Raw genomic sequence first — 12,630 nt, forward strand, 5'->3', positions numbered from 1 at the left:
TAATGCAAATGTCACACAAATTGTATGCAGCTTGTTGTGGGCAATCAAATGTACAGTATTTCCTAAAAGTATTCTATTTCAAAAGTTTTGCTGAAATTTTAGCAGAATTAACAGATATAGTCAAACAGTCAAACAGCTGTTCCATAGAAATACTTCCTGACAATTCTGATTGGCCCACTTGCTTGTTGCATACAATTTGTATGCAAGCCAGATTTATTATTATCTCACTGACTATCTCTACTGCAGACCATGCCAGTGATAAAAAGTTGTGCATTAAGGTGCGTACACATGTCTGATTTTTCCAAACAACCAGTCGTTAGGATCGGTCGATTGGACATCAAATCGGGAGTGTGTACAAATAGTTGTTCAGCTGATAACGCTGGTTTTGACGGATCGGCTTGGCGGGTCGGTCAAAACCAGTCTTATCAGCTGAATGATCGTTTGTACCCACGCCCGATTCAAAAAATCAGACGTGTGATGTACCTTTAGGAGTACAATGTGACACACACAGTACAAGAATGTATGCTTCATTGGCATTGTAATCGTGTGCGTTGTACGGTAAACATACAGCAAGCTGCAGTCTCACGGAAACCACTGAGCTGCTCATGTACCAACATGAACATACCACTGCGATGTGATTATATTGTCCGTATTATATTGTCCGAAAGCCTCTATTGAAGCAGCTTTGCTGCGAGAGTGTTAGGGCCCGTTTCCACTTGTGCCGCACATGTCTGCGAGACGCACGTTGGCACTTCCGGGACTGCGGGCACGCAGGCGAATCCCATCAGCTGTGCCATGCACGGCTACAGGATTTGCAGCCTCCCGCACAACTTCGGATGGAAATGCCACCGAATCGCTAGCGCAAGCGATTCGGCCGGCGGCGCTATTACTTCCTTGATTTGCCTGTGGGAAAACTCTGCGGATTCAACCCGGTTTCTGCACTAGTATTATATATATATATATATATATATATATGTATATATATATATATATATATATATATATATCTGTTTTTTTATCACATAGTTAATATTTTTTACACATTGTTTCTATTTGTGATATTTTGAAGTGCATTAAGACCTCTTTCACAGTAGGATGTTGCTGTTTGATGCGACGTTAAAGTCGCAACGCAAATTACAACGCAATTCGCCCCCAAAAATTGCACAGCAATACTAAGTCTGTGCAACATTCACAGTGCAGACGTTGCGTTTGTGTGTAATGTGTAGCGTCATTAGAAAGTGCTGTATGCTGTGCGTTATACACGTTATTAGCTGCACTGGACTGTCTGCACATGCTCAGTAATGACTTGGAAGCATACTTTTACATTGCCTGTATGCTTTACTGTATGCAACGATAACGGGGCATTAAGTTGCGGTGCGACTTTTTGGGGCATTGCGTTGTAATTTGCGTTGCGACTTTAACGTCGCATCAAAACGCAACGTCCTACTGTGAAAGAGGCCTTATTCAGCATTTGTACTGTCAAGCACTGATTTTTAATTTACATGCTGGATTTACCACTATTCAATTTTTTGTGGCTTACGCATTGCTGTAATACTTTGTCTATATGTTTTATACATTTATTGGCAACAGGTATACTGATAGCATTCAGTCCGATTTTTAAATGTTTTTTTTTTACTTTTTGTCAGCATTGAAGTTAAATAAAATTTGCAACATTTCTCGAATTGATCTAAAGGAGTATACTTTTTTCTATTTACATACTGGCATCTGGTTTTTGTTTTGCATAACTGCCTGTACATTGAATTACCATATATTATTTACTGCTCTGTGTTCTAATTGATATGTATATTGTACGTAGGGACGGAGTGGAACAGATACAGGCTGGGTGCACAAATAGCAGTAACGCTAGCGTATCGGGAAACGCTGCATTTTATGCAGCAATGTTAGTCTATGGGAAGCAGAAGAAGCTGCGTTTCACTGTGTTTGTACAATATGCGTTTCGCAGACGCTGGTAGTGTTGCATAATATGCAGGCTGGCTGCCAAAATGCATATAATGAAAGTCTATGGTAACGAATATGCATTGCGTTTCTCATGCGTTTTTTAATGCATTTTTAATTAAAAATTAAAGATTTCTGATGTGTTTCCGCTTTCTGTTGTCTTCCTAGTGATTTGCATAAATTAAAAAAATGCTTACAAAACGCATATGTGTTTTACATTACCGAACCGCAAACGCATGCAAAACGCATGAAAAACGCATCTGCGTAAAAAAACCGCAAAATGCACTAAAAACACCATCCTAAAACGCCACTTTTTCACGCTATGTGATATGTGAACCAAGCCACAAAGTGAAAGAAGCCGTAGAACATTGGTTAGGTTGTTAAGGTTGTCTGTGTCTATGTGGGAAGAATTTCCCTCCTATCTTTTAATAATAAACAGACTTTCGGGTCTCATTGGGCCGGGAAATAAAGGACATAAACAAAGACTTGTCTGAGGTTCTAATGCTTTCCAAATCTACAGAAAGAAAAAAAATGTTTTAATACTGCAGTCTGTCACTAAGGAGAGAGGTGCTGGTTTTAACCCTAGTGACAACTGTCACCAGGGCAGGAAGAAAAGTTTCCTACTGACAGCACTAACAATTCTCAGTAGGTTACCTGAAGCTGAGCATTGTCAACGTATACTATTTATTGTAATCATAATTGAGTGAGTCAGTCTATCTATGCAGACTATTTATCATTAAACTCGGTGGGAACATTTCTCGCATGCAAAAGCAATAATAAGGGAGTGGCAGGTGCATGGTGTGAGCTGCTATGTAGGCTATGTTGTGAATCTGTAAGGGCAGGGAGTGGTTGCAGCACCTTAGCTGATAAGGTCCTTGGAAGGTTTCTACACAGACAGACAATATATTGCTACATATAGGTTAACCCTTCCTGTTCTATAGTTTATCACTCTCACCCACATAGGACTACACTAGGGCACACGCTGAAGGCTGGCACTGTGTGTGGAGAATGATACAGTCATTCTGCTGCTGTGTATTTCTCTTTAGAGACAGCAGACCATATGCAATTGATTTTTCTCCTGAGTTTCCTCCTAGGTGTTATTTTTACGCCTTGTCAATATAATGCCTTTTAGGCCGGGTGCACACATGGCGGAAATGCTGCGTTTTATGCAGCAATGTTAGTCTATGGAGCGCAGAAGTACCAACGTTGCACTTGTGATTTACAGTAAGCGGTCTGCAGATGCTTATAGTGTTGTCAAAACGCACATAATGAAAGTCTATGGTAACACATATGCATAGCGTTTTTTAATGCATTTTTCATTAAAAAGTAAAGATCTGTGATGTCTTTCCGCTTCCTGTTGTCTTTCTAGTGATTTGCATACATTTAAAAAAAAGCATACAAAATGCATATGCGTTTTCAATTAGCAAACTGCAAACGTATTAAAACGCACACAAAACGCATGAAAAACGCATCTGCGTTAAAAATAGCAATAGCAAACCGCAAACGCACCATCCTAAAACGCTGCTTTTTCATGTCATGTCATATGTGAACCCAGTCTTAAAGAGACACTGAAGCGGAAAAAAAATGATGATATTATGATTTGTATGTGTAGCACAGCTAAAGCCCCATCTACACGGGGAGATGTTGGGGAGATGTTGTGGCGATCGGCGGCCTCTTGCGCGTTCCCGCTCGCCGCGCCGCATTCGATTCCCTGCTCGTGCCCGCTCGTCCCCACCGGCGCCGCTTATCTCCCGCACGATTCCCTGCCATTGTCCCCTCGCGGGGATCGAGCAGGTAATCGGCGGTGCGGAGATCCGTCCTGTCGGATCTTATCAATCGAGCCGCATTAGCGGCTCGATTGATAAGGAGCATCGCGGCCGCATCTACTCGTGTAGATGCGGCTTATGACATAAAACATTAAGATCAGATACATCAGTGTAATTGTTTCCAGTACAGGAAGAGTTGAGAAACTCCAGTTGTTATCTCTATGCAAACAAGCCATTAAGCTCTCCGACTAAGTTAGTCGTGGAGAGGGCTGTTATCTGACTTTTATTATCTCAACTGTTCCTGGACTATTTACTTTTCCTCTGCTAGAGGAGAGGTCATTACTTCACAGACTGCTCTGAAAGACTCATTTTGAATGCTGAGTGTTGTGTAATCTGCACATATTATAGAATGATGCAATGTTAGAAAAAACACTATATACCTGAAAATAAAAGTATGAGAATATTTTCTTTGCTGCTAATCTTCTAGTAATTATTCATAGTACACAAACAATTCACTATATCATATTTTTTTTTCGCTTCAGTGTCTCTTTAAGCCACCAGCCATATAGAAAATAATTGCAGCCTGCTGAAAAGTTATTTTTACAGAAGATGAAAAAGTATCTCCTAGAAGAAAACCCAAGAAAAAAAGTTAGTTGCATATGGGCCAGTGATAGGAAAAACTACATACAGTGACTAGGTCTGTAGGACTCATGTGAATGCTTTTCTTTCAAATGGCAAGTAAAAAATCTGAAGAAAATTTAATAAAATGATTTGGGAATGGTGGAAAAATCCGATTGATCTATCAAATGGTTTTAGCAAGACAGAAATGAATAAGGGATTTTAAAGAATTGAAAGATCAAATCATGTACAGCCACCTTAAAGGAATACTGTAGGGGGGTCGGCGGAAAATGAGTTGAACTTACCCGGGGCATCTAATGGTCCCCCGCAGACATCCTGTGCCCACGCAGCCACTCACTAATGCTCCGGCCCTGCCTCCGGTTCACTTCTGGAATTTCAGATTTTAAAGTCGGAAAAACCACTGTGCCTGCGCAGCCGCCCCCCTCCCTAACGCTGACGTCACCAGGAGCGTACTGATCAGGCCCAGTATGGTCTGTGCTTGCGCAGTACACTCCTGTTGACATCAGCGGGAGCGAGGATACGGCAATGTAGGCGCAGTGGTTTTTAGACTTTAAAGTCTGAAATTCCAGAAGTGAACCGGAGGTGGGGTCGGAACATCGGTGAGTGGCTGCGCGGGCACAGGATGTCTGTGAGGGACCATTACAAGCCCCGGGTAAGTTCAACTAATTTTCCCCCGACCCCCCTACATTATTCCTTTAAAGACATGCCGCCCCCACCACCACCACCAGCAGCAGCCCCCTCCAATAATATCAGAATTCCCAGCATTACTTAGGACAGTCTGAATTCTCACACGCCTTGAAAAACTCAGACAAGGCATGAAAAGATTGAAAATTATAGTTTCACTCAGATGAGAAGATATTGGAGATAAAAAGTCCAAAAGATTCAGTTGTTTTTAAAGCTCTCTACTTCTAGACTATTTTTTTTTTTGGACAGTGGAACGGCTGATGTTGAATGTTTTTGAGATCTCTTCAAATCCCTTACTAGACTTATAGGGCTTGATTCACTAACCGGCGCTAAGTGTTAGCGCCGGAGTAAAGAAGAGTTTTCCGGCGCTAAGCCGGTTAGTGTGCCTTATCTGAGTTAGTGAGCCTTATCTGAACTTAGTGCCCCTTAGGTGGCTTTGTGCACACTAAATAGCTTTGTGCACACTAAAAGATGCACAAAGCTACATCACACACTGCAGATAAGGCACACTAACCTCAGATAAGGCACACTAACTCAGATAAGGCACACTAACCTCAGATAAGGCACACTAACCTCAGATAAGGCACACTAACCTCAGATAAGGTTAGCGCTGTAGTTTGTGCCCACTAAGTGATAAGGCACACTAACCGGCTTAGCGCTGGTTAGTGAATCAAGCGCATAAGCTGCTACGATCTTCATCCTGAAGGCCTGAGATAGCCTTTTTGATACCACCAGAGTGTTCACTCTCACCTCCACAGTTAGGAGTGCATCAAAGCTATAATGTCGGAGGTTTAAATAGGGCAAACCTCCTTAAAAAAACAGCATAGTACCAATGTAATCATGTGCACCTAATGTGATACACATGTGATTTGTGCCATTTTAAGTGGGAATAATTGTTACATTGAGATACAATAGCAATATGTCCAAAAATGTTACAAAAAGACACATACTTTCATAGGACGCCCTAGATCAGGGGTCTCAAACTCAATTTACCTGGGGGCCGCAGGAGGCAAAGTCAGGATGAGGCTGGGCCGCATAAGGAATTTCACAATTGCGGCGCATCGCCACCTCTGCCCGCCTCTCTCACTTTTCCTTCACAGAGAGGGGCGGTGAGAGGCGGCGATCCATACAGGAGGGGCAGAGTTGAAGCTGAAAGCTCTGCTTCTTCCAGGAAATGCTGGTGGATTGCCCCCCAGGCGATTTGGGGGCTCTGCAGCCCTCGTTTAGCGGCGGGGATGCTGCGGATTACTTGGGAGCACTGAAGCGAACTATAAGGAAGCTTTTGCCGGCGAGGGCCACAAAATATTGTATCGAGGGCCGCAAATGGCCCGCGTGCAGTGAGTTTGAGACCCCTGCCCTAGATAGATAGATAGATTTCCCCTAGTCACTGACTGAATATTGATTGGTGTAACCACTGTGGGTGTGGTGTAAATATGTACAATACATGTTGTAACACATAATTAAAGCAACATGTACTGCTGTAGAAATGTCACTTAAAACATTATACGGTAAATGATGTACAGTATAAAAATGATAAAGCTATATGTGCCTTGGTCAGTTGAAGATGCACTTGTTGTAGTGCCAGACACACATTTCACAACCAGAAGGTAGCTTCCTCAGGGGCTCACAGAGTTTACTGAAGTCCAACATTAAAAACATGTCAAAAAAAATAGTCAGTTATCCAAACTGTGCAGTAAAAATAAATTGCCATTGCAAAGTGGCATACATCAATCCAGAACAGTGCTTTTGCTGATTCTCGTTTGACCAGAAAAGTATTGGGATGAGTGAGTAATGTGAACCCAGGTTAACCTGGGGAATCGTAATAAAACATGGAAAAAAAACAGCATATGAGAAGATTAATCCACCCTCTTTTTGTCAATGGCCCAGGTTTAGATGTCTCTTTTCAAGTATTTATAGTGTCCTTACAAGCTAATTTTATTTTACATGTATTCTTCACCTTTCCCATTTTCACCTAGGTTCACACACCACTCACTCTTTGCACGGCATTATACTGTATGTCATTGTAATAATGTGTTACAACATTAATTGTACAGATTTACACCACACCCACTGTGGTGACGATGGTTCTTTCTACTATTTTTATACATTTTATAAAATATGTTAACTGTAGCCTTTGAAAGTGTGATATCTGAAGTTAGTGTTCCGCAAAGTGATATTTATATTTTCTCATTTTGACCAGACTTTACAGGGAATTTTGGACTTTCTTGACACCACACTTTAAAGAGGAACTTTATTTAACAAAGTATTGAACTTCATCTCAATCAGTAGCTGATATCCCCTTTTCCAAGAGAAAACTTTACTTTTTCTCGAATAGATCATCAGGGACATCTGTATGGCTAATATTGTGGTGAAACGCCTCCCACAGTGTGATGACATGACCAAGGTCCTGACAGTTTGCTGTCTGTGAACCTCGTTGCATTGTGAGATATATCGGCTTTTTCCAACTATCAAACAAGCAGTATCTCTTTCTGTGCATAGAACTCTTAGGGCCATATGCAATTCACCTTTTCACCGGAGTTTTCTCCTAGGAGAAAAAAAAAATGTCTTTGTTTTAAAATAACTTTTTAGCACTTTGCAATGGATACAATTACCAATACATCTGTAAAAGGTACTATCAAAATTATTTTGAGTATTTTTTTTCTTCTTGGTGGTTTAAAAGACATTTTATTTGCAAGTTTTAAAATATCACCTAGGAGAAAACTCAAGTAAAAAAGTGAATTGCATATGGCCCTTAGTAACAACATTCCGTACAGATCACCTGGCAGAACTAAAGAGGTCACCATGAACGATACATTTCACAATGTAAATCAGAGATAGGGAAGAATCAGCAAACACTAATTAATTAAGCTATAAATGAATATTGTAAACAATACGCAATTGTATTCATTATGTTATTTTCACAGCAGTTCATTTTTAAATCTCATCAATGAGTGATTGTTTCCCTATTACTTACCTCATATTTATATATACACAACACTTAATTTTTATTCACTTTAAATGATGGATCCAAAGTTCCTTCTTTTTGATTTTGAACAGATGCCGTACTAGCCACAATAATCTTGAGTTCCCAACTGTCGATTTGCTGCCTCATGTTTCCTCAGATACATGAGTGAAACATCTCTTTTTGCACCCCTACCTATAGCATGCATTTTGTGTTTAGTTTAGCTTTGCAGGACAAGTGTAGGCGCTCTCAGCATGATGACACTTCCAGTCCTCATTACTTTGTATAAATATAAACTGCTCTGGCAAGTAGAATATGCTCATATTATAACCTGTCTCAACTCTATAGCCTGGTACACACTTTCGCTTTCAATTTTACCACCTCCATGTAATATGAGAGTTTGCCAACACAATTTGCTCACAGTATAGTATTTGAAATCTGTTGACCCGCATACTACATGGAGGTAATAAAATTGGTCAGTGAATGGCCGATCAAAATTGGTTACAAGTACCAGGCATTAAAGCCTGCTACACATTTTCAATTATGATTGGCTAATCACTGACCAATTTTACCACCTCATGTAGTATGAGAGTCAATAGTTATTAAATACTAATTATTGAATACTATGAGCCGATTATGTAGGTAAATCCTCATACTACATGGGGGTAGAAAACTGGTCAGTGATTGGCATATTTTACCTCTTCAATGTAGTATGAGAGCTTACTTGCACAATCTGTTTGTAACATTCAAAATCCGTTAGCCCTCATGCTACATGGATGTAGTAGGCTTAAAGAGGAACTCCAGTGAAAATAATGTAATAAAAAAGTGCCTCATTTTTACAATAATTATGTATAAATGATTTAGTCAGTGCCCATTGTAAAATATTTTAAATCCATGATTTACATTCCGACATTTATTACATGGTTACATTTTTACTGTTGGTAGATGTAGCTGCTGCATGCTTTTTTAGCAGTTGGAAACAGCTGTAAACAACTATTTCCCACAATGCAGCAAGGTTCATAGACAGGAAACTGCCAAGAGTACGTACTCAGAGTTTCTTGTGGGAGGGGTTTCACCACAATATCAGCCATACAGCGCCCCCTGATGGTCTGTTTGTGAAAAGGAATAGATTTCTCATGTAAAAGGGGGTATCAGCTACTGATTGGGATAAAGTTCAATTCTTGGTCGGAGTTTCTCTTTAAAGCCTGGTACAAACTTTCAATTATAGTTAGCCAATCACTTTAGCACCTCTATGGCCTCAATTCACTAAGCAATTTAGACTAGTCTACAGATGGTTTTTAGTCTACTGATGGTTTGGTGTAATGTTTTAGACCTGTTTTTAGACCTGGTATAACATTCAATAATTACACAATTCACAAAGGCAAACAAGGAGTAACCACGCCCACTTTTTCTTGCAGAGATTAAACTAGCTGACTTCTGTAGGTAAAGTAATTCTGTGAGGTATTTTAGACGTGAGAATGGAACCTTTTGAATTAATTATGCAGGAGTTTAATTGTATACAGAGGAGAGCTCATCAGAGGAGAAGGATGCCAGTCATAGCTACTAGTTTGTGAATTGTATCTTTTGATCATTTCCAGTGCTTTACCGACCTAATTACCAAATGTTTTAGACCAGGTCTAAAAACAGATTTAAAACATTTGGCAATAGTGAATTCCCCTTTGATGCAACTGACCAAACCATCAGTAGACTAAAAACCATCAGTAGACTAGTCTAAACTGGTTAGTGAATTGAGGACTATGTAGTATGAGGTTTACCTACACAATCTGCCCATGGCATGCAATATCTGTTGACCCTCATACAGCATGGAGGGGATTAAATTGGCCAGTGGATGAATCATAATTGAAAGTGTGTACCTGGCTCAGGGTGTGTACTAACATCCAGCTTTGATATGCAAATGATTTACCATTTCCATATAGTATGAGGGCCGACAGATTTTGAATAATATAAACACATTGTCTTCTTAAACTCTTATTCTAAATAGAGGTAGTAACGTTGGCCAATAATTGGTCAATTTTACCACTTCCATGTAGTATTACTTGCACAATCTGTTTTAAATTTGATGACCATCATACTACATGGAGGTGGTCATTCTGGTCAAGGATTAGCCAATCAATTAGCCAGCCAAGACACAAGCCTGGTACACACCTTCAATTTTTATTGAAAAATCACTGGCCAATTGTATCACCTCAATGTAGAATGAGGATCAATAGATATTGAACACTATGAGCAGATTATGTGCGTAATCTCTCATACATACTACATGGAGGTGGTAAAATTGGTCAGTGATTGAAGGTGTGTATCAGGCTTTAAAGCCTGGTACATACTTCAATTATGATTGGCCAATCACTAACCAATTTTACCACCGCCATGTGTTATGAGGGTTTACCTACAAAATCTGCTCATTGTGTTCAATATCTATTGACCCCCATACTACATAAAGGTAGTAAAATTGGTCAGTGATTGGCCAATCATAATTGAAAGTGTGTACCAGGCTTTAGTGTTTTTTAATTTTCCCTGTGTACCTATTAAATAATTTCTGCCTCTTTTTCGGTCCTAACAAAACTCATTGCTGGGACATCAAGTAAAGGGAACGCTCTCAAAACCAAATAAAAAGTTAGACAAAATGAAAATAAATATTTTGTCTGGTGCTCTGTGATAAAGTATTGAAGTATGTTTTCAGAAAACAAATTGTAGCAAGCCTTTTCATGCCATGTCTAAAAAAATAGTTTTCTAAGTAAAGAAACGAATCAATCAACTCCATAATAAGCAACCCAATTATTACTGCTTTCAAGCTTCACATGAACAAGGAAACGAATTTCATGGAATTAATAAAGATGTGGAAAGTTAAGCCATAATTTAATTGAATTAAGCAACCCAAGCACATTGGATTCCATGAGTCAAAAAGGCACACCCTTATACTTGTTTTGCAACAGTTATCATACTAGAGAAGATACCAACTTTCCATAACATTTACAGTTTATGGATTTATTTATTTTTTACTAAACAAAAGTTTATTTTCTTAAAACAGAAGGAATTTGTGATCGTTCAGATTTCTTTTTTACACACACACACACAAACAGATTTATGATCCCCAGGGCTGGATTTACCATAATGCACTGTAGGCATGTGCCTACAGGCGCCTGATGATGGAAGGGCAGCTCACTAGACAAATAGTCAAATAACATTTATATTGCGCTTTTCTCCTTGCGGACTCAAAGCGCCAGAGCAGAGCAGCAGCCACTAGGGCGCGCTCTATTGGCAGTAGCAGTGTAAGGGAGACTTGCCAAAGGTCTCCTACTGAATTAGTGCTGGCTTACTGAACAGGCAGAGCCGAGATTCGAACGCTCTGTGTCAGAGGCAGAGCCCTTAACCATTTCACCATCAGCCAACTCCCCTCTCCGAGTGCCTCCCTACCTCTTTCCCTATGCAGAGTCCTGATGAAATAGTAAATAACTTGCTCTCGGCATTCAACTGAGGAGATCTCCCTTCAGTCAGGGGCACCTCTAGCTACCTAATACTTGGGGACACTTCTAGCTACTTAATATTGAGGTTCCTTTAGCTAATTAATACTTGGGGGCAACTTTAGCTACCTATTATGGGCAAGGGAAATAAGGGAGAGTAACAGCTGGGACAGCCAGCACACTTGCGGTGCAGTTTAGCAGGGGTTGTAGATTCCTAGAGGGAAAAGTCTAAGGACATCTGTGCCTATAGGCTCCTCCAAGGTAAATCCGGGCCTGATGATCACAGAAACAACATCAGAGATTTCTGTCCAGGAAAAGTGCAATGCTTGAAACAGCTTGGACATTGCGCACAACCCTCAGGCAACCAGGCCTCTGGTAGAAGACCCAAGCTTGAGGAGGAAGAAACATACCACCCATGTGTTGGTGAGTGAAGAATTTTCCACCATCAGACCACCACAAAGCACCTCCCCCAGACCACCTTGAAGTTTCACCCCCACAGGCATGTGCCTGTGTGTCGCCAGTAAATGTGTTCCCTGCTCCCATCACATCATTGGCTAACACAACATGTAACAAGGGGAGAAGATGCAGAAGGCATTGATGGCTTCAACAGACAAGCGGAGGAGGGGATTTGAGAGGTAAGCCACCCTTTCATCTCTCCTGACTGCCCTACATCCATTAGCCCTCTCTGTACTCCCCTCTCTCTATTCAATCTATCTTTCTCTCACCCCTGACCCTAAATAGCCTCCAGTCTCCCACCCATACTCTAAATAATCCTTTCACTCCCCATCCAGCACCCTCCCTGGTAACACTGTCTCTCCCCAGATTTTAAATAGGCCCCCCTCTCACCACCCACCTCCTCCATCCACTCTCTCTTGCTATCCACCCATAGTATTTTCTCTTCCCAAGACCCTCAATAAGTCCCTCTCTTGCAATTCATCCCCACAATTCTCAGTAGCCTCAATCTCTACATCCAGACCATCAATAAGCCTCTCTCTTTTCTCATGCACCCCCAGCATCCTCAGTCTGTCTCTCTAAGATACTTGGTAAACCCCTTTCTAATGCCATCCACCCCCACCCAGCACTCTCAGTAGCCTCAGCCTCTCCCCCAAGACTCTCAATAAGCCTCTTTCTCTCCCCATCC

General features: G+C 40.8%; 1 protein-coding gene across 1 annotated transcript in view; it reads right to left on the reverse strand.

The window, feature by feature from the left end:
• UGT8 (UDP glycosyltransferase 8) overlaps positions 1–12,630 on the reverse strand; it is a 122,926-nt gene that overhangs the window by 59,308 nt on the left and 50,988 nt on the right. The gene's annotated exons all lie outside the window — the stretch shown is intronic.

Source organism: Hyperolius riggenbachi, chromosome 1 (genome assembly GCF_040937935.1).
Source record: "Hyperolius riggenbachi isolate aHypRig1 chromosome 1, aHypRig1.pri, whole genome shotgun sequence".
In the NCBI taxonomy this organism is placed as follows: domain Eukaryota; kingdom Metazoa; phylum Chordata; class Amphibia; order Anura; family Hyperoliidae; genus Hyperolius; species Hyperolius riggenbachi.